Raw genomic sequence first — 22173 nt, forward strand, 5'->3', positions numbered from 1 at the left:
GGAGAGATAGATACTCTTGTGTCTCTTAATTTCCTGTAAGCTGTCCTTAACTCTTACCTCTAGCCTCACTTCTTAGATCTCCCCAACTGTCATTCTATAACCAACCTAAATGTCTTTCCTTTCCTTGACTTTAGTGGGTTTTCTTTTCATGCTTTCTACATATGATTGTCCCAAATTAAATTGTTCTTTTTCCTAGATACCCAATTACTGTAAACCTTCACTTACATGTCAGGACTCAGAGTAAGTTTATCTCTCTGTAAACCTTCCCTGACCATCTTCAAAACAAGTACAATTATCCTTTTTATCCATTGGACCTCGACCAGTACTCTCAATTGCCTTTACTATTTATAGCACTTGTCACAACATGCAGTTAACTACATACACATGCACCATATTAGACTGTGCACTCTCATTGAGGATAAAGACTATATCTTGATTCTTTTGATATTTGTACAAGATGTACAGTTTCCAGCCAAAAGTTCAGTATTGCCAATAGACTTTCCATAAATATTTTATCTAATAAAAAATTCTTATAATGATTATAATGACCAATTATTGATCACTTATAACTATTAGTTATTCAGTATCATACTATCTATTCTTTGTAGACAATCAAAAGCATAACCCACTTATATTCTTTCTAAAAAGATCTCTATCCTATAAATTAGGAAACTAACACTCAGAGGAATTACTAATTTTGTATAAGTTCACAGCATGTAGTAAAAACTGACATCAGGACCAAAGATATTAGTATGTTTGTAATATAGAAGACACTAAGCACATACATGGATTCCAAAGTAAATATATATTAAAAAAAAAAAACATTATTTTAAAAGTAGGCTTGTCACAATATTATGCACTTTATTTTCACTTTGACACAATAAATCATTCAAAATAGTGAAAGTAAACACCGTGTTGAACTAAAACTACTCTATAATATTACTGCCTCAACCACATTTTACATGGCCGGGGTCCCGCAGGGGTCTTGAATGGACAACAGCCCCTCCATAGAGCATGTGACCTAGATAACAGCCTACAGAGCCAAAAGTAAATATAAGTTCCTGGTTTGGATTCTCCAGTGACCTGTGTGATAGAGTTTCCTCCACCTGCCAGGGTTCCCTTTGTATGCCCCTTAAATAGGATTCCCATGAGGCTTATCAAAACCCAACTCTATTTGGAATGAATTGACCAATCTGGCCTTAGCCTGGGAACCCCAAAGCATTCTTTCTGCAAACAGACCTCAATGAAGCCCTATGACCCAGGTCCTGCTATACTCTCTGACTGTACCTTGCCTTGACCTCTTCATGTGGCCCCTCAAGACATACCATGGATCTGTGAGTAATAAATTTTATTTCAATTCTCTGTGATCTTTTGTTAAACCACTAGCCAACAATCCAGGGATCTTCTTTAGCAAATGATAATTTTACAAAGTCACAGAGAAAAACCATGTGCAAAGGGAATATGCTAAACAGTTCCTATGCATCAACTCAATGAGTAATAGATGAAAGAACTAATGTTCAGAGAATCTGAACCTCACAGAGCCTCTGAATAGCAGAGTCAAGAATTCCTTTCTATCAAATTCAAACTTTATTTTGCTGAGCCACCTTGCAATCCTAGAATTATCAAAAATATGAAACACAGTAAGCCCTAGAATCCAAAAAGACAAAACCAAATCACCAATTTAGGTGTAAAAAAATTTACACAGGAAATAAATTTTAGAGAGAGAAAATGATAATGGGCTACTGCAGAGTTTGGCAAGCTTTTTCTGTAAAGGTCCAGGTAGTAAATACTTTGGGCTTTTGGGGTCCTAAGATATTTGTCACAACAAAAACAAATTGATTGTGTGGTTATGGCAATAAATGAATGAATGTGGCTGTGTTTCGATAAAGCTTTATTTACAAAAACAAGCAGTAGGCCATGGTCTGTGGCCCCCTGGACTAAGAAACTATATATCCTTAACCACAAAATATATTGCAAACTATTGAGACTCACATTCTATTTTGAGGCCTATATTCCAAAAAAGAAGTAAGTATAGGAATGACATGATGATGATGATGATGATAATTAAACACAACAATAAAAATATAAATGAACCCCAAGGCAAATGTGAAAATTGTTGGCTTTCTTGAAAAGGAGAAAAGGAGAAAAACCCGCTATTAGGCAGGTTATGTGGAAGACATTGTGTAAAGATACAAGCTTGATGGAGTTTTAAAAACATATAGTTACTAGTTTACAATCATTTGGAAGTTACAAGTAAATACTTTTTGTTTCTTGGTACCTATCTGTGTGGAATTATTTTAGTGTTAAATATAATATTTTAGCATAGGGGCACCTGGATGGCTGAGTCATTTAAGCATCTGACTTTGGCTCAGGTCATGATCTCACAGTTCTTGAGTTCAAGCCCCGCACCAGGCTCTGAGCTGACAGTGCAGAGCCTGCTTGGATCCTGTATCCACCCCCGCCCCCATCCTCTCTCTGTTTCTCTCTCTCTCTGACACCACCCCCCTCTTGCACACACTCTCTCTCTACACTAAAAAAACATTTTAAAAAGCAAAAAATAATATTTTAGCATCTAAGAAATCTGTGAAAACTCTTTTCATACACAGGGTGGTAAGGTAGAACAAGTGACCTCAAATGTTAGTATATATTAAAAGCGCTTGAAATTCTGATTAAGTATGTTGATACCAGAGTCCCAATCCCAGAAATACTAATTCGAGAAGTCTTGGGTAGAGCACCCCAAGTTATTCTCAAGAGGACGGTCCCAGAACTACATGCAAGACAGGGGCCTGGGTGGCTCAGGCAGTTAATTGTCCAACTTCAGCTCAGGTCATGATCTTGAGGTTTCTGAGTTCCAGCCTTGTGTCAGGCTGTCAGCACAGAGCCTGGAGCCTGCTTCTGATTCTCTCTCTCTCTCTCTCTCTCTCTCTCTCTCTCTCTCTCCCACACACACACACACACACTCTGTCTCTGTCTCTCAAAAATAAATAAACATTAAAAAAATAACTACACAAAAGAAATTCTCAACTAAAGCAATAATTACATATTATTGTAATATATGTCACGTATTGAACCAAACATCAAGGAACATCTGGGAAGCAGAAAATGAATTCTACTGGCCACCAGGGATAATCAACAACCAGGAATAAGACTTAAAAATAACACCGGTTACCTTATAGGATGGGATATGGCTCTCAAGAGAGAGATTTCTGGAAAGTTCTGTGTATTGAGAAGCTGCTCCTATCCAGATTTATAGTAATTCAGGGCCCTGATCATTTAACAACTATCTTTATTGGCTTGCTAGGTTTTCCACGGTATTCATTTCCTATTATGCCTGTAGGAAAAAAAATAAATAACTACGAATTTAATTGCTTAAAATAACAAATAACTGGAGTGCCTGGGTGACTCAGTTAAGCACCCTACTCTTTTTTAAAATTTTTTTTATAAGTTTATTTTTGAGAGCGAGACAGAGAGAGAGAGAATCCCAAACAGGCTCTGCACAGACAGCCCACTGTAGGGCTTGAACTCACAAACCCTGAGATCATGACCTGAGCCAAAAACAAGAGTCTGACACTTACCCGACTGAGCCATCCAAGCACCCCTGTGTCCTAGTCTCGATTTCAGCTTAGGTCATGATCTCATGGTTTGTGGGATTGAGCCCTGCATTAGGCTCTATGCTCGCAGTGTGGAGCCTGCTTGGGATTCTCTTTTTCTCTCTCCCTCATCTTTCACTCTCTCTCAAAAACTGAATGAATAAACATTTTTTAAAAAAAACCAAGTAATTTATTCTGCATATCTAGAAATCTGAAAGAAGTCTCACCAGGCTAAAACAAAGATCTGGACAGGGCTGCATTCCTTCTAGAGGCAATAAAGGATAATCACTTCCCTTGCCTTTTCCACCTTCTGGAAGTCACCTACACTTCTGTGGGCCTTCTGCCTTCTATAATGCCCACAGCAGAGCATTTTCATATCTCTGACTCTGACCTTCCCTTCTATCGCCTTCTTCTACTTTAAAGGGATCTTGTGATTACACTGGTCCCAGGCAGAAAATTCAGTTAATCCGTTGAACTTAAAAGTCAGACTATATACAACCTTAATTAATCTGGAGTTTAATTCCCTATTGCCATTTAACATAGCATAGCCACATGTTATTGGGACCTGGACATCTTGGAGGTGAAGAGACATCCATTTTTCTTCCTGCCACAACCATACACGTACCCTCTCTCTCCAACCACAGAAAAATGAGGAATAGGAAAAAAAAAGAATTCTATAAAAAAGTGAGACTAGGCTCCTAGAATATTAGGGGTATTGAAGTTGCCATCTAAAGCAACACCTGTACATTTGGAGTGTGAGTTGCTGCCTGGTACAATTCAACAGTGGAAACACTAAAAAGAAGGAAGAAACATACCATATATCACTGCAAAGTGTCATATAAAAGGAAGCATAAAAGGAAAACCTATTATCTAGGAAAGTGGAAATACAAAAGTTGTTATAGACTGAAGATTTATGTCCCCCCAAAATTTATACATTGAAGTCCTAATTACCAGTGTGGTTAATTTCAGCAATGGTGCTTCTAAGGAAATAATGAAGGTTAAGTGAGGTCATTTAATAAGATTAGTGACCTTATAAGGTGTACCAGGAATCTTTTGTGCGTGCACACACTCTCTCTCTCTGTCCCCCCAAACTTACTCCAAGAAAGAGCCATGTGAGTTCACAGAGAAAAGTTGGCTCTCTGCAAGTCAGGAAGAGAGACATCTCCAAAAACCAAATGGGCCAGAATCTTTGTCTTGGACTTCTAGCCTCTAGAACTGTGACAAACAAGTATCTTGTTTAAGCTATCCAGTCTATGGTATTTTGTCACGATAGCCTGAGGACTAGTACAAATGGAGAAGGGACAAAGGTAGGAGGTAAAGAATTATGGGCCCAAGCAAGGAATCAGATTCGCGTGGGTACCTTATTGATCTGGAAGTTTAGAAAATATATTCCCATGATTAAGCTACTTAGTCAAACCTTATGCCAGAGCAATGAGTCAATTTATTCTTTTTTTTTTCTAAATAAATTTTTAGATATATCCCTTGGAAAACATTTTCTGTACTAAAAGATTAATACTTCATCCTTCTAATGAAGGTCACTTGGAAAAATAAGCAAGTGTATTGTGAATATTTACTGTGTGTTTATCCTTATAGGTTAACAAAGTATATAACGTATGAAGGTAAATAAATCATATCGATATATTTGATGCATTCATTTTACAGTTAAATGGAATGGACTCATAAAAAGGACAAAAGGAAAGCCTTAGAGTCCTATTATCCTAAAATCCTAAAAATCCTAAAAATCCTCTGTTTTTCTTCTTTCCTGTACTCTTTCCACCATTTTCCTCTGGTTTTCTTCTTCCCTATATTTATACAATAGACAGTATGGCTGCCATGTAGAAAAAGCTGGACACTGTGGTACAGGCTACAAAATTACTCAGAAAGGATATATAGGAAATGAGCTTGCTGGTACCTTGTTTGAACTTGAACCAATACCACCTTGCAGGTGTCAGTGAATCTAGTAAGCTAGTTCTGAACACGTCAGAACTACATATAAAAGATGCTACAGAGTTGAGTCCAAGAACACTGGTCATGCGTTGGACATTTCTTTTATACAGTGCCTACCAACTCGTGCAAAGAAGTTAGTCATGGTGAATGGGATGGACAGGGCTCAAAGGACACAGTTGGTTAAACAAGTCACACTGATACGTTATAGTCTACTTAGATTTTCAAACACATCTCAAACAATCATGAAAACTTTAAGTATTTCTATTTGTATCTAAGGAAATGCAGAATTGTGGAATATCTTCTATAGTTCCTGCTTATGGCTGAGTTTAAGAGAAGAGGAGGTTCTAAAATGCTGGGTCATGAGGCAAATTTGTACCATTTTTGTCATTTTCTGAGTCCCTTTGGGACCAAGAGCTTTGATTAAGAGTGGCACATACTCCTTCAGAATGCTCAATATTCAGGAAGAATGAACATCAGGCCAATAATTCAGACTGATCATGCCAGTTGGTTCCAAAGTTTCAGTCTTTTCATACACAATACTGAATGTTTTTGAGAGAGTGAGCGAGCATGAGAACAAGAGCATGAGAGAGCTAACAATTCATTTTCTCACTTCCTCTGACATATAAAAGGAAATCCCTAAATATGATTATGCTGCCACACCAATCACATATTCCTGAATGTTACACTGATCATATACATTACTGAATTTGCCACATCCATAGAGATTGGACTTGGTACTTTGTAGCTTTGCATTGCGGTTTGACTACCAAGAAAAATGATTCAAACCAACACTTTCTGAAACTCGCTTCTTTCTTTGGCCAACTAATTTGACCAGCCAATCAAACTACTTAAACCATTTGCCAACATAGATACCTCCCAAAATACACGATGAGAGCATTGTCTGGTTTTTCTTTCATCTACTTCTTCTCTTGTAGCTCATTACATTTTAATGAGGTAAGGGTAGTAAAACAATCATCCACATTTAAACAACCACCTCATTCTTACCATAAGCAAAAAGAGAGAAATTTTATAGTGAAAATACTAATGAAAACCAGAAGGGGTCAAGCCTAAATTGAAAAAAAAAAAAAAAAAAAAGGATAGATGCAAAATTGAGAAAGAAAACAGAGTTCATTAAGATCTTAAATTTTATTTATGGGTTTAAAATTAAGCAAATATGTATTTTTTAGTGTTCTAACGATATGTATTTAAGAATGTAAACACTAAAAACGATATATAACTGCTATTTAAATAGAATTAGGAGTCCCCCAATCAAAAGTGAGGAGATAGAATAGGAAAAACCATAGGCACGCCTCAGGTGAAACTCTTCATTGTATTACAAAACATTTCAAGGGATATATTCAGAATTTATAATTCCTTCATTAGTCTGAGAAGGTCAGGAGGAATTTGTGCTAACATATCATGCCTGTGTCATACATTATCAGCTCGATATCAGGATGGTCAGACCACATTAATATTAATTTATTCTCCTGAGATGATGAAAGGATATTGGCACTGTCCATTCTTTTAGACTTCTTCCATTTCAAAATTACCACAGCAAAATTACTAAGCTCTAACTTTAAATACAAGAACCCCAAATTTTGTTTGTGTGTTTCAATAACATGGTGCATCACTGCTGTTTTATTTTCCTAAGATACTTGTTAAAAAATGATTACCAAACATTATTTATAAAGGCACATCAACTACGATAGCACTCACAGATGTTTTAACTTGCATAGTGTCCATAGTTTCACACTACTGGGTGCAAAGAAAAGAAAGAAACATTTAAAAAGCTAAATCCTGAAGGATTGTGCAAGGAGATCACAGCATAGCTGTGGACAAAGACATTTTAGAGTTTGGGGAGGCTCAAGAAAACCCCACAGGGTCTATAGGGTAGAGAATTGTACAAAATTTCTACTTTAAGGGAAGGGTGGAACTTAGGCAAATTAAGGAAAATTCAAGAGTAAACTTAAGGCAGCAGAAATGTGATGTGCAATGATTTAGAAGTGTGTCTGGTAGAGAACACAAACCCAGCCTCTCTAGAAAACAGGAAAGAATTTAAAAGGCAAAAAGCAAAATGTAGGGAGACTTAAATTTCATAGTTAGGTTTTGGAGGTTTGTTCTTCGCCCACATTCCCAAACCCGAGTTCTGCTGTCAACAAGTAATAAATGAAATTCCTTGGCATGAATGTGAGGGTGGTGGAGAATCTGAGCAATGACTATGAGATTTGAAAGATAAAGGAGAAAGCACACTTGGGGGTGGGGGGGGGTGGGGAAGGCTACTTTCCAAGCTTATAGGTCAATAGCTGGGAAATATTCTAGGCATTGGGAACAATCACAAGAATGTAAGCATAACAACAACTTAAATGATACATTAAAAATTTTAAAACATTCTTATATGGTATTTCACTTAATCTCTCAGGAAGGAGTGGTCCTAGCAAAGCAGTGTTTTGGAAAATTTGGGTAGAACTTGCAGAATCTATGAAAAGAGAATAGAGGCAGGAGTTGTACTAGAACACTGACTTGAAACAAAATAAAAGACACTAAGATGACTGTAAAGGAAGAAGACTGGTACCCCTGAAATCAATTAAAAATTTTAAAGTTATCTTTGAAACAGGAACCATTCAATGAAATTTAGAAATGTGATGAACCTACCGTTGACTTCATAAGGACTGGATTGGTGTACCCCTCCTGCTCAGATTTCCGTTCATCCTAAAGATGGAAATATGAAGAAACTTCAAACCAGTAGGTTCAGAGGCAAGCACCTTCAGGCCTAAAGAGAGAAAAAAACAAGACTCTAGAAGCCACGCAAGGTATATAAATCAATGGTCCTCAAAGCTACTTATCAGCATCACCGGAGAACTGTGAGATATTCAAATCACCTGGCTCGACCTTTCATCTACTAAAACAGTTATTCTTGCAGCAGGGGTGCTGCCTTCTGTGTTTTCACAAGCTCTCCAGGTGCTCAAGTTTGAGAGCCACTGGTATAGCCTGTGTTACAGATGTAACAGAAGTTACTGATTTCTGCTGAAGACCTGAGAAAGCGTCTTGGTGAGAAAAGAGGCCTAGTTAAGAATCATAACTTTCTCATTTCATGGGTAATTAGGTATTTCAGTTTGCACACACCCAAATGATGCAATCTTGTTAGAAATGTTCCCCGTGAAAAGACATACTTGATGATAAATTTATTACAGAAATCAAAATCAAGAATATTTTACAAAGCAAAATCAATTTGATTTTTTATTGTGCCTTCTTTGAGATAACCCATTGCTAAATCCCGCTCTTAAACATACAATCTGTTATGTTGAAATAAAAGAACTTGTATACCCAGGGAAATAATGGTATTTAATAATGTTTCATTCTATCATAAAATGTAGTAATACTTTTCTACAGATTCAGCAGATTCCGCTGAAGAATATGCTTCTGATGAGGGAGCATGAGGCAGGCTGAGGGGCAAATCACAAGCTAGCACCCCACCTGCACCCCAGGTGGGACCTGTGTGATATTCCTTGGACACTCCTGGCTACCCAAGAACAAAAGAAAGGGGTTGAAGTGCTTGCCATGCTGATGTGGGAAACTAAGGCAAATGAAAAATTAAATTCCCTTACTGCCTACAGCCCATTGATAAGTCCTTGAAACCGGCAGAGTGACCTCCTTCTAGGAGCTCAGCTGCCTCAATGACACTGCTAGGGGCAAAAGAGAATCTTGGCTTAACATTGTCCCAACCTCGAGGATCCTATAAGTCTACTTCCTTTATCTCAACTGCCCCAAGATATATGCTGGCAATCAGACTCCAAGCTTATGGCTCCCCAAAATGCATCTGAAGGGTCTCATGACAGAGGTTTTATTAAATGGTAATAAATGGGGTTTCCCTAGTAACAGCTAGCCCCTCCAGGTCCTGGAAACCTTGCTCCCAAAATTCCTTAGAGACTTACTCTATCCCTGACCCCCTCCCAACCTGAGGGTATATAATGAATTACCTGTCAAACCCCAGTGCAGCTGTTCCTGCCCATGGGTCCTGTCCCCATGCTTTAATAAAATCACCTCTTTGCACCAAAGACATCTTCAAGAATTCTTTCTTGCCCATCAGCTCTGGACTACCCCACCATCACCCCAAAACTTCATCACTTTTATACCATTTTATTTAACAATATGCTTTATTGTTATTATACTCAGAATTGCTTGACTCCTAGGTATTTTTTTCTTTTTAGCATGGGCCTAGTGAACTTGTTCTAAACTAGCTTGACAAATATAATAAAAATAAAAATAAATGAAATTCTATCTTTAAAAAAATTTTTTTTAACCTTTATTTATTTTTTCGAGACAGAGAGAGACAGAGCATGAACGGGGAAGGGTCAGAGAGAGAGGGAGACACAGAATCTGAAACAGGCTCCAGGCTCTGAGCTGTCAGCACAGAGCCCGACGCGGGGCTTGAACTCACAGACCTTGAGATCATGACCTGAGCCAAAGTCGGACGCTCAACCGAATGAGCCACCCAGGCGCCCCTGAAATTCTATCTTAAAGTACCTATGAATCTTCACTATTAGATGACCAATATTATACAGTGACTAAATATGTAATTTTGTTTTGAAGTATGGATTGTTCTAGTTTCTCTATAGAACACCAGCCTTTTCAAAAGAAAAGAGAAGAAAACAGAAGTCATTAAGCTTTGATCTCTTACTCATTTCATTCCGTTTCAAAGTCACGCTAGTTATAAAAGTTCTAGACATGCCACGCCATGTTTTATTTCTGCATTATTACTTTACTTTTATATAGAATTTGGGACTCATATCAAAGGAAATATTTTAAATCATTCCAGACTCTAGGTTACTATGATGCAGCTTTTATTTATTTTTAAAATTTCCCATCCTATAACTATCTAAGCTTTATTAAAGTTGATGATTTGGAAAAGAAGGGCCAGTTACCAAATATACCCAAATTATGAGGGTTTATATGAAAAGATGTATCCTCCTGCTCTAACCTAATTGTTTTAGGGACCCCAATAAAATTAGCCCTGGAAAACTTGTGCTTCCAAAGAGTATATGTACAAGCTCTTTTGTCAGGAGCAGAGATGCTCAGAAACTCCTCCATGAGAATTGCCCTTTCATTGTTAAGGAAATTCTTCCTTCTGTCATTTCAGAGTTATTTGTGCCATATCTTGAGATCAGGTCTTTCACCTTCCACAAAAACAACAACAACAACAACAACAACAACAACAACAACAACACCAACTGGGAAATAGCTATCACCATTACATTATTTTCCCCAGGTAGTCGTCAGGACTCAAAGAACTGAGACTTCAAAATGTGCAAATGTCACTAAAATGATATGCTTGCTTTCCTAATGGGACAGGGTTAGTTGAAATACTTTTTAAATACAGAGCTTTATTAAATCTATTCAATTTAATCAGAGGTTTGTTACACTCATATGTAATGGATAGGAGAAATGGGATTTCAGAACGTTGTTTCTAAGATTGTCTATTTTGGGTGAAAGAGGGAGAGAGAAAGTGGGGGAGGGGGTGGCAGAGAGAGAGACAGAGACAGAGATACAGAGAATTCCAGGCAAGCTTCTGATGCTCAACCAACTGAATCACCCAGGCATCCCAGAACATTACATTTCTGTAGTACACAGCCATATTGAGTCACTGGGTCTTGCTATTATACAAATACCATAGACAGCAAAGGAATAGCCATGCTTTAATTTAAAATTATGCCAAAGTTAAAATTGTCACACTAATAAAGTATTATCACACTTAGACTTACCAAATTTATTTTTTTTTAATTTTTTTTTCAACGTTTTTTATTTATTTTTGGGACAGAGAGAGACAGAGCATGAACGGGGAGGGGCAGAGAGAGAGGGAGACACAGAATCGGAAACAGGCTCCAGGCTCCGAGCCATCAGCCCAGAGCCGGACGCGGGGCTCGAACTCACGGACCGCGAGATCGTGACCTGGCTGAAGTCGGACGCTTAACTGACTGCGCCACCCAGGCGCCCCCCAAATTTATTTTTTAACTCATTCATATTTTGGAGGAAAAGGTACAAGCCCTAAAAAATCATTAATTCCAACATGTGAAATTTAATATCTTCTCATCCTCTTTCCCTTCCAACAAAAGAAGAGGAAGTCTCCTTTACTAATTTTTCAAATTAGAAATACACACACGCATGCAGGTGTGCCCACACACACGTGCCCACACTCAGGAGCCAGGATATATATCACTTCATACAATTCAAGTAAACAAAAATGCCAGACAATATTTAGGGCACTGTGTTAAATGTTAAAGCAAAAGCACAGATGAGTAATAAGGAATCTCTGAATCATAGATAGCAAGACTTAATATTATCAAAAAGCTCATTCTCTCCATTATGTCCTATAAATTCTACATAATTATAATTAAAAACCCAAGGAAATTTTCTTGTAAAACTTAAGATGGTGCTGAAGCATCTCTGTACAATATACCATGGGAGAATACTACAGATATAAGGAAAAGGCAACACCCCTATTTAAAACTGGGAAAATAATACTGGCAATTAACAGAAAAAGAAACATGTAGAAAGCAAATATATTAGAGGATACTCATGGACTTATAAGTGATCAAAGAATTATAAATCAAGGTGATGATAGAATCTTTTTTTTTCCATCCGAAAGAAAGAAAGAAAGAAAGAAGGAAAGAAAGAAAGAATTTTACAATGCTGATAAAGCTGTGATGAAATAGGTTCCAATAGGGGAATGTTTCACACTACTTATCAAAATTTAAAATATTTACAACTTTTGACATAGTAGTTGTGCTACAATGGATGGGGGGTGATGCAGTTAAAGTCAAACCATTCCTCTTATCTTCTTTAATGTATCTGAACTTATTTTTTTTCTCCAACACTGTTTTGAAGCTTCTCTGCTAGAAAGCAATGCTTCCACAAGTCTCCTCCATCCATGGGTGATTGCCTATGAGAATGTCGACCAAGGACTCCTCAGACTGCAAATGAGAGGGGCTAGAACCAATTCATAGACTACTACATGGTCCACAGCTAGGACCAAGTTGTGTATGCCTATTATTCAATGCAAAGGTAGGCAAGATTCTCTTTGGGTCTCTTGATATATGGTGCTGGATCCCACAGGCCTTACAAAGATAATTTTGTCTGTGGGTGGATGCCAAATTATTGCTGTTGTGGGGAGGGATATGATGAAGGAGGATTTATTCAGACATGTTGCTGATGTCACTTAGGGGAGGTCTTTAATTCCGGTTTAAAAAAAGAAAGCTATGAAAAGATTATTTTAGAACGGTTGAAACTTCACTGCAAAATGAATAATTATTGCATTTTCTAGCAATTAATCACAGTGGACACATGTGAATCACTGCTCCACATAGATTATCCTTGTTTCCTTGTAGCAACCCCTAAATTGACTGGAAAATATCCTCATCTAGTCAGTCATGTGATTTCTGTGGAATTGTCTTCATCCTCAAAACTTGCTGAGGGCTCTCAGTGCTTAATCCAAACATATAACCTAGTAATTGCCTTAGGGAATGGTACTGTTGGCAGATTATATTATTTTGGCAAATATTCACATACTCATGCCCACACGCAAGGATTCTTCCTCATCCCAATGGGGTTCATCTTGGCCATGTAACGTGTTTTGGCCAATGCCAGTAAAATGTAGAGAGTGGATATCTATGCCACATCCAAGCAGTTACTTCAAATGTAATCTTTTTGCCCGCCAGACTACAAATGTATCAGTTAGGATTCAAAGGCAGTGTGGGCAGTTTTACACAATAAGGGATTTATTTTAAGAATTTGAAACTATACAAATGTAGAAAAGAAATTTAAAAAGTGCAGGACAAGGGGCGCCTGGGTGGCGCAGTCGGTTGAGCGTCCGACTTCAGCCAGGTCACGATCTCGCGGTCCGTGAGTTGGAGCCCCGCGTCAGGCTCTGGGCTGATGGCTCGGAGCCTGGAGCCTGTTTCCGATTCTGTGTCTCCCTCTCTCTCTGCCCCTCCCCCGTTCATGCTCTGTCTCTCTCTGTCCCAAAAATAAATAAAAAAACTTTGAAAAAAAAATAAATAAAATAAAATAAAAATAAAAAGTGCAGGACTTGACAAAAAATTTTGAGAATCAGAGAACTCATTAATGAATTTGAGAAATCAAGCACATCTAACCACGGAAGGGGAAGTCTTTGCCATGTGCATCCACAACCAAACATTTGCCAGTGAGCCTGAGGTCAGGATAGCACTCAGGAAGGATAATTAAGTTTAGAGCAGAAAAGAGCAAGAATAAACTAGAGTGCACTCAACACTTCCCTATGTACCATAATGGTATATTATTTTAATATTCTTCAGAGAGTAATGGGCATTTTTTACTTCTGTCTTGCAGATATCAAGCAAAATCCTCTTCTGGACAACTCAGAAATCCCCCTTGACTAGTGCAGGTATAATTTGGTACTAGTTTCCTCTAGGCTTGCCAATGAAAAAAATATTCTTTTTATTAAAGCTTATTTATGGGTTCCTTAGAGCCCATCCATTGCTGGGAACTCATTAACAGTGGCTTTAGCCCAGGCTCTGCATTCTGTGGGTGAATGTCATTTATTTAAGGAATTCTATAAGAACACTTTATTTTGGGGTCACCTTCATTCCTCTTAACAAAAGCTTACATTGTTTGTTTGGGGGGGGGGTTGTTTTTTCTCTCCTGGGGGATACAAAGGATGATCTTTGGCCTGGAATAGCTCTTGACATACAAGGTATTCCCAGAGCTACTATGTCTCATTTCTCTACCATCAAATCTACAACCCAGTCACAGGTTCTTGCTTCTGGGTTTTCCCAGGTGTGGTTAGAAAACCATCTTCTTCATAGTCCACAAATTACTGGAGACATAGGTGAAGCTCTTCATCCGATCTTCCTGAAGCCCCTCTAGGCTTAGGTGATGAGAAAATACCCTCTTCCAGGTAGGGGAAGAGGTCAACAGCATTCTAGCAACTCTTTCCAAAGAAATCCCCAACCCCCAGCCAAAATTTAGGCACTTCTATGACAACGCTTTAATATACCTGATGAAGGTGAGGGACTGATTATTACACAACCTATTTTATTGTATGTATGTATGTATTTACTTATTGTTAAAGTACGCTTCATACCCAATACAGAGTCCAATGCAGAGCTCAACACAGAGACTCAGGACCCTGAGATCAAGACCTGAGCTGAGATCAGAGTCTGATGCCCAACCAGCTGAGCCATCCAGGTGCCCTACAAAACATATTTTAGATCATCCCTCCTTTGCAAGTACTGTTGAGTATTCTACCTTTGCTTGGGAATACGAAGGTATTGATAGAAAAATAACAAAAAACAATCTGATTAAAAAATGAGAAGAACTGAATAGACATTTTCCCAAAGCAGACATAAAAATGGCCAACGGGTACATGGAAAGATGCTCAACATTGCTAATCATGAGGGAAATGCAAACCAAAACCACAATGAGATATCACTTCACACCCATTAAAATGGGTATAATCAAAGAGAAACAAACAAATGTATACCCAAACATATGTATATTATACACACATAAGCAATAAAATATTATTCAGCTATGAGAAAGAAAGAAATCCTGCCATTCACAACAACATGGATGGAACTTGAAGGCATTATGCTAACTGAAATAAAATCAGACAGAGAATGACAAATGCTGTACAATATCACCCGTATGTGAAATCTACAAAAGTCAAACTCAGAAACAGAAAGTAGACTGGTGAGTGGTTGCCAGGGGCTGAGGTTTAGGGTAAATGAGATGGTGGTCAAAGGGTACAAACTTTCAGTTTTAAGATGAATATGTTCTGAGGATCTAATGTACAGCATAGTGTTTGTAGCAGCTACAGTTAATAATACTCTATTATATACTTGAATGTTGCTGAGAGAGTAGATTTTTAACATTCTTGGCAGAAAAAAAGAGATTGCAATTACATGAGGTGATGGAGGTGTTAATCTTACTGTGGTAATCGTTTCTCAATAGATAACTATCAAATTATCACATTGTACACCTTAAACTTACACTATATTATATGCCAATTATATCTCAATAAAGCTGAAAAAAAATTTTAAAAAATTCCAAACCTATTTTTAAGGATAATCATTTGAGCTAAATATGCAAAGTATTAAAACTCTATTCTCATCTGAAATTTGGTACATCAAGTAAACATCCCTTATTACCAAAAATACTTGCTTTTTGCAGGGCTTGTTTGGCCCCTAAACTAGCACCATTCATGTTAGTGGATGTTACTTATAGTCTACAGGGCACCCGATCTCTCTGTAAACATTATATGTGCTTAAACAATAATTTAAAGGCAACAGATTCTTAACAGTTTCTTAATAGCTTCTTAACCTCTCCATGCTAATATTCCTACTTCTTTTCATACTGCAGTTAAAACCATACTTCTGAAGCAGGGATCTTGAAGGATCTTTTTATTTGATGATAGTTACTAATACACAAACCCTCCTTAAGCATCCTTAGGAACAAACCAAACAACTTAGGTCAGGTGGCCGAAAAGCTACTTTTTCAAGGTTGTCCCCTTCTGTGCCATTTTCATTGCTTTCTGAGTTTCAAAGAAAGCTGACGTTTTCAATGAAGACATCAACACCAAGGCAGAGCCAACCCATGTCTATATACAGCCTCACATTTCAGACTTTTACCGATATTTTTAGCTGGATCAAGTCCATAGTGCTAAATATGCTCTATTACATCCTTTCCCATGGAAAGAGACACGATATCACAAACACAGTATTATAAATTCACTGCCTGATTGAGGGGAAAAATAAGAAAATCTTCTTTGGCCGGAAGAACAAGCGCTCTTATTTGAACAGCAACGATAACAAAAAACCCGGGGCAGGAGCAAGGAAGACATAGGAAACGAAAAAAAGATACCTTTCCTTTAAAAAAATTTAGTTTCCCAAAAGGAAAAAAATGTAGTTCGAAAGTTGGAATTGCCTATTAGATATATATTTAATGAGAAAATAATTCCAGGTAATGTCAGCTACTTAAGGCTGGCAATTATTTTCAGGGCTAGTCATTCCATTATTTTACTGAGCAGCTGCTTATAAGGAAAACCACACTCAGTATAATAGCCCATTTCTGAACGATTACACCAGTAGCTAACTCTGCCTCTCCCCTTTCAACTATGTCGCTCAGAAGCCCTAATGACTCTCCTCATCTAACAAAGTAACATGGGAAGTCTTTCATCTAACCTTCAATGTGCTCCAGAGTCTGACTACAAACCTATCTAGTAACATCAACCTTTAGGACTTTTTTATATGCAGCTTCTATGCAAGTCAAGTCGAAAAGCGCTGTTTAGGGGCACCAGGGTAGCTCTGTTGGTTAGGCGTCCGACACTGGCTCAGGTCATGATCTCAGGATCCATGGGTCCAAGCCCTGTGCCTTGCTCTGTGCTGACAGCTCAGAGCCTGCTTCAGATTCTGTATCTCTCTCTCTCTCTGCCCTTCCCCGACTAGTGCTCTGTCTCTGTCTTTCAAAAAGAAATAAATGTTAAAAAAAAAAAAAAAAAGAGCTGTTTAGTTGTGCACAGTACCTGTACATTTTGGCCATCCATATTTTGTTCCTGTTTTTCCCTCTAAAGTAAAAGTTCTGACCCATCACCTCCATATTTAAAATCCTACCTATCCTTCAAGTCACATATCAAATGTGACTTCCACTTTGAAGGCCTCCTTCATTGTCCTAACCAGAAAAAATTTCCTTCCTATGGTTCCTTATTTCTAACCCTCTCATAAACCCAAGACACTTCTTTGAATTGCCTTTCTTAGACATTTTTTTCCCTTCATCATTAGACTGTAAGCCAGTATAAGGAATTTGAAAAACACTTACACATAATTAATGTATACTAAACATTACTGAAAGGAGCAAGCAATTGAGACGTTGAAATTTTTCATCTATATAAAAATTTAATTTAAATATATCAAATCCGGGTAGAAATATATATATCAAATCTGGGAAAAAAGATACTGCACTTGTAAATCTCAGCGCTGTATTGAAGTGAATGAGCAAATAACTCATTTGGAACACTCATATTTCATTCAGAAGGGTTCTGTAAGCTGTGGTGAGAAGGGTTAGCATCCTTCTTTTATAGATAAGAAAACGTATGTGCAGAGAGGCTGTCTGGTTTACCCAAGTCACAGTGGAAATCAAAGTTAAAGCTAGGATTAGAGCTGACAGCTTTCAGGTCAACAGCTTCATTCACTCAGCTGTATCTCTTAAGAAGCCATTTCTAAACTTCCAACAGATTGGTTCTGAACTCTACCATGATACTGAGTAGTTTTGTTTTTAATGTGAGTAGTTCACATGCCTCAATGTCCCCACTGAAAATCAGTCTGCTAATCTGCAGCATTCTATTTAATTTATAACAATTTTCATTATTCTAAAGAGCATAACTCCCACATTCTCACATATTTGAATAATTCAGATTAAGAATTTTAAGTCATTAAGAAGCACCCTGAACCTTTTCCAATTAAGTAAAAAAAAAAAAATATACCTCTCAGAACAGTGACAGTCACAGAATGCACACATTATAACTAAATATTGATATATAATAATTGAGCTAAAATAAACTGCAATGAAAGTAACAGATAAACAATTCAAGAAAACATCAACACAATTTAATTGTATTATGATTGCTTTGTAATAATTAAACATCAAAGTCAATGTGTATAAAAGGATACTTCTGAAGCAGCAGCACAAATTGCTTCAAAGCCAACTTTGTTTGAAGATAAGCTGTAAAATCTAGTAAATAGAAAAATGAAAAGGCCCCTTGTGTAAAAAGGTTTGGAAATTGAATGCAAGTTTAGATAGCTTTTGAACTGTATAAACTGTGTGTGTTGCGGGGGGGGGAGATTTTCTATAAACTTCAAAGAATTTTCAAACAATTCAATACTATACTCTTTTCTACCTAATTGCTCAATTTATTAATAAAAATTTCTATTAGAGTACATTATCTAAAAGAATCAGAGAAAATTAAATCTGAAAGTTACAAAAACAAAGAAAAGGCATGCAGGTCCTCATTAGTGAGAAAATGGATCACAGTTTCTCTTCTGTGATGGGAAATGAGTCTGCACAGCCACCCACCCAAGTGGCAGACCAGTTTCTGTGGTGTCTTTTCAAATGGACAGATCACAAATAATCTGAACCAAATTTCCTGCCCTGTTTGAACAAACCACCAAAATTTTGAAAGTTCTGGAAAACTCTAATATTTTTCTGTAAAATTGCAAACATCAAGTATTTTTATAGTAAAATAAAGAGTTCTACTGAGATAATTACCAAGAAAAATATTTTCCTAAAATCTATTTAGCCAATTCTACTGCTGGAAGGTAAAGCAATTAAAATTAAGCTCTCCTGAGCTTAATATGTTCTAGGTATCGTTTTAATATCAGTTACTTGAAAATAATGACTGTGGTGTTGCACTATTGTTATTATCTTTCTACATTTTTCTACAACTGGTGACATAAATGCACCCTTTCTCCCCACCTAAAAACTATCCCCAAAGAAAACAAGAGTTCCTTCTTAGAATAAATCTATAAATCAAGTCATAATAAATCAGGACTGAGATATACAAAGTCACCTTAAGAATTCTGAATGCATTCCAAGTCAGTAAGTCTTATCTAAACACAGTCTGCCTGAATCAGAGGCAGAGGTGCTCAGGTATGGAATCACAGATAAACCAAGAAGCAGAGTGGTACCTTCAAGGACTACTCAGACCATCATGTTTCCATAGCTGCCTGGGTCTCTAACTTGCCGCGCTTTGGAATCACCAGGGAGTTTTAACCTATTAATGTCTAGGTCCTACCTCCAGAAATCCTGATTTGTGCCTAGGACACTGGTTTGTGCCTAGGACACTGTAGCTTTTTTAAACTTTCCAGAATTGCTACCTTACCTTATCTCCAAGCTGTGACCAACTGTATTGTAAAAACAAGCCCATCAAGTTATTGGAAGAAGTAAAGAATGCTTTTCCTTATGCATTTTGTTTTATAGAAGCATTGTCATAGAATACCATGTCATGTTTTGTTTGGAAAATTAAAGAATGAGCAAGGCCATTTGAGAAGAAAGCATCTAAAACCTATTGAGATTCAAGGTAAAGTTTGAAACAACAAATTCCTAAGTAAGACTTTTTCTTTTACTCTATCCTCACCCTTTTCTGTGAATCTACTGGTTACTATGAAAGGAGGAAGAATTGAGAGGAGACTGGAAAAAGTTTGGTAATTTATTAAATGGAACTTTGCTTAACTCCTATAGAGTATCACAAAAATGTGGCCAAATCATCATCATCATCATTACCATCATCATCATCATCATCATCATCATCAAAGTTTCCTCCACCCAACTGGTCTCTGCTTTAATTTACATTAATGTGAAACATTAGCAGCCAGCCATAGCTGTATGGGGAATAAGGATGGGCCCTGTACATCTTAACTGATTAAGTGAAACAAAGAGAATGAACCTTGGAATATACCAGAAATCATCAAATATTGTTTTTTTTTTTTCTATACCACAAGGGATCTAGGACCATATGTGCAAGAGTTGTGATTTGTGATCCTAATCCTTACAAGAACTTAGTTCAACTTTTTTTTTACCAGATATTTAGATATTTATTAAGTGTTAAATATGTGAATTATCCTTTCACTCTATATGTGTTATAAACAAATAATATAGAAAAAGCTTAAAAAGTTGATTATATGATTTTTAAATCCACCCGATATTAAGGAAAAAGATCAAACGGGGTATATAAATGTGGGAAAAAATAAATAGTTGCCTCGTGTATTCCCTAGCATCAGAATTTCTTTCACTGTTTACACGCCTGTCCTCTCTAAGCTTATAATCCCTTTTTGTAGAATTACACATTTTCTCATTGTTACTAAGAAATAACCTTTGTGAAAGCAATATGCAACTAACATTTTCTCAAGTTCAACAACCTGTTGGATTCAAAAGAAGTAGCACAAACAGTAATAATTCAAATTTTACTTATATATTTCTACCTCCTCTCTAGTCCTAAATCTCCAGTCTTATCCCTAGCATATCATCCTCAGGGTATCTCAGAGGTGTTAACTGACACTTAATTTTGCCTCTGTCTGTCATTCATTCCACACATATGTTTGAACACCATACATTTACCAGATAAATCCCTTCATTAATGTCTATCCCTTGAAGATGATGATTCCCATAAACTCCTTTCACTGATCTATTCTGGAACAACCTTGATTATCTATTCAGGTCTCTCATTTCACCTCAGAAGTTCCAAAGAAAGAGGTGACAAAAGTGGAATTGGGTACACTTCATCGTACTGGGCTGAGGCTATCCTGTCTCTACAGCTCTGAGGAGAATACTCAGCTTTTTAAAGCTTTTTAAAGCACCTTTCATTATCTGACTACTGAGGCCATATAGTTTTTGCCTCTATCTTAGAGAATCCCTTAAAAAATTAGACTTGGGTGCCTCAGTGGCTCTGTCAGTTAAGTGTCCAACCCAGGTCAGGATCTCATGATTCGTGAGATCAAGCCTCACATGGGACTCTGTGCTGACAGTGAGGTGATTCTCTCCCTCTCTCTCTGCCCCTCCCCAACTCTCTCTCAAAAATAAATAAACTTTTAAAAAAGTCAGACTTTTCAGCTTTTTGAAAAGCTACAATCTTTGTTTCAATAAAGGCTCATACTCAGTCTTCTTAGCTGTGGCATAAAATACTCATCCTCCTCCAGTCTCTGTCTACAGGAGCTTACCTACTTTGGTTTCCTTTGTCCAGTTCAAACCAATGCGTCCAAATAAAAGTCTGGGAACAATTTGCCCTACCATTTTATTACCCACTTCCAACTCTAAATTACAGTTTTGTCTTAGAGATGGCTCTGCTGTATTTGTAAATTTGGGTAACAAAACCAATGCATATAAATAGTAAATAATATTTGACAGTATAAAAATACTTTCTACATGTCCTAAGTTAATACAAATAATAAATAAAATTATCCAACTTTTAAAAACTATGAATATAATCTAAAATAATATCAGGCTGGCTTCTTTGCAAATAGTCTGAAGCAATCTGCAAAAATGAGGAAATTACATGTTGATGTAGATCACAGTGCTCCTGGATGGGCATGCTTTGGCCAGATCTCAAGCAAGATATGCAAGTAGTTAAATTGAGGAATGAAGCATATTTATAATGAAAGGAGTGTATATTTGGCATAAAAATGTAGCACACAACATGTGTTTATACTGGAGAATATATTATGCAAGTGTTTCTATTTTAAGGAGCTATTTCATGACTCTGCCATTCTTGCTACAGATCATTGGCCCAGGCTTGGGCATCAGACTAAAAAGCTAGACATCTGTATAGATTACTCCAAAACTGACTCAAAAGCTAGCAGTCTTATACAGATTGATACTGACCAATGGAACCAATCAGACTCGCCTTCTCAGAGCGTTTGAATGTATGACTTCTAGAGAGGACTAGTAGGTTTTAGAAAAGGCAGACAAAAACAAAAACATATAAAGAGATAAAGTAGAGAAGATTGTTGATAATGACGAGAGAATCATCAAGTCACCGTTCTGATGCAGGGGCTGGAGAAAGAGTGGCAGAGTGCATGTGGTAGGGAAGTTGACACTTAGGACTTACTAAGTGCCA

The sequence above is a fragment of the Neofelis nebulosa genome, chromosome 8 (assembly GCF_028018385.1).
Source record: "Neofelis nebulosa isolate mNeoNeb1 chromosome 8, mNeoNeb1.pri, whole genome shotgun sequence".
NCBI lineage: Eukaryota > Metazoa > Chordata > Mammalia > Carnivora > Felidae > Neofelis > Neofelis nebulosa.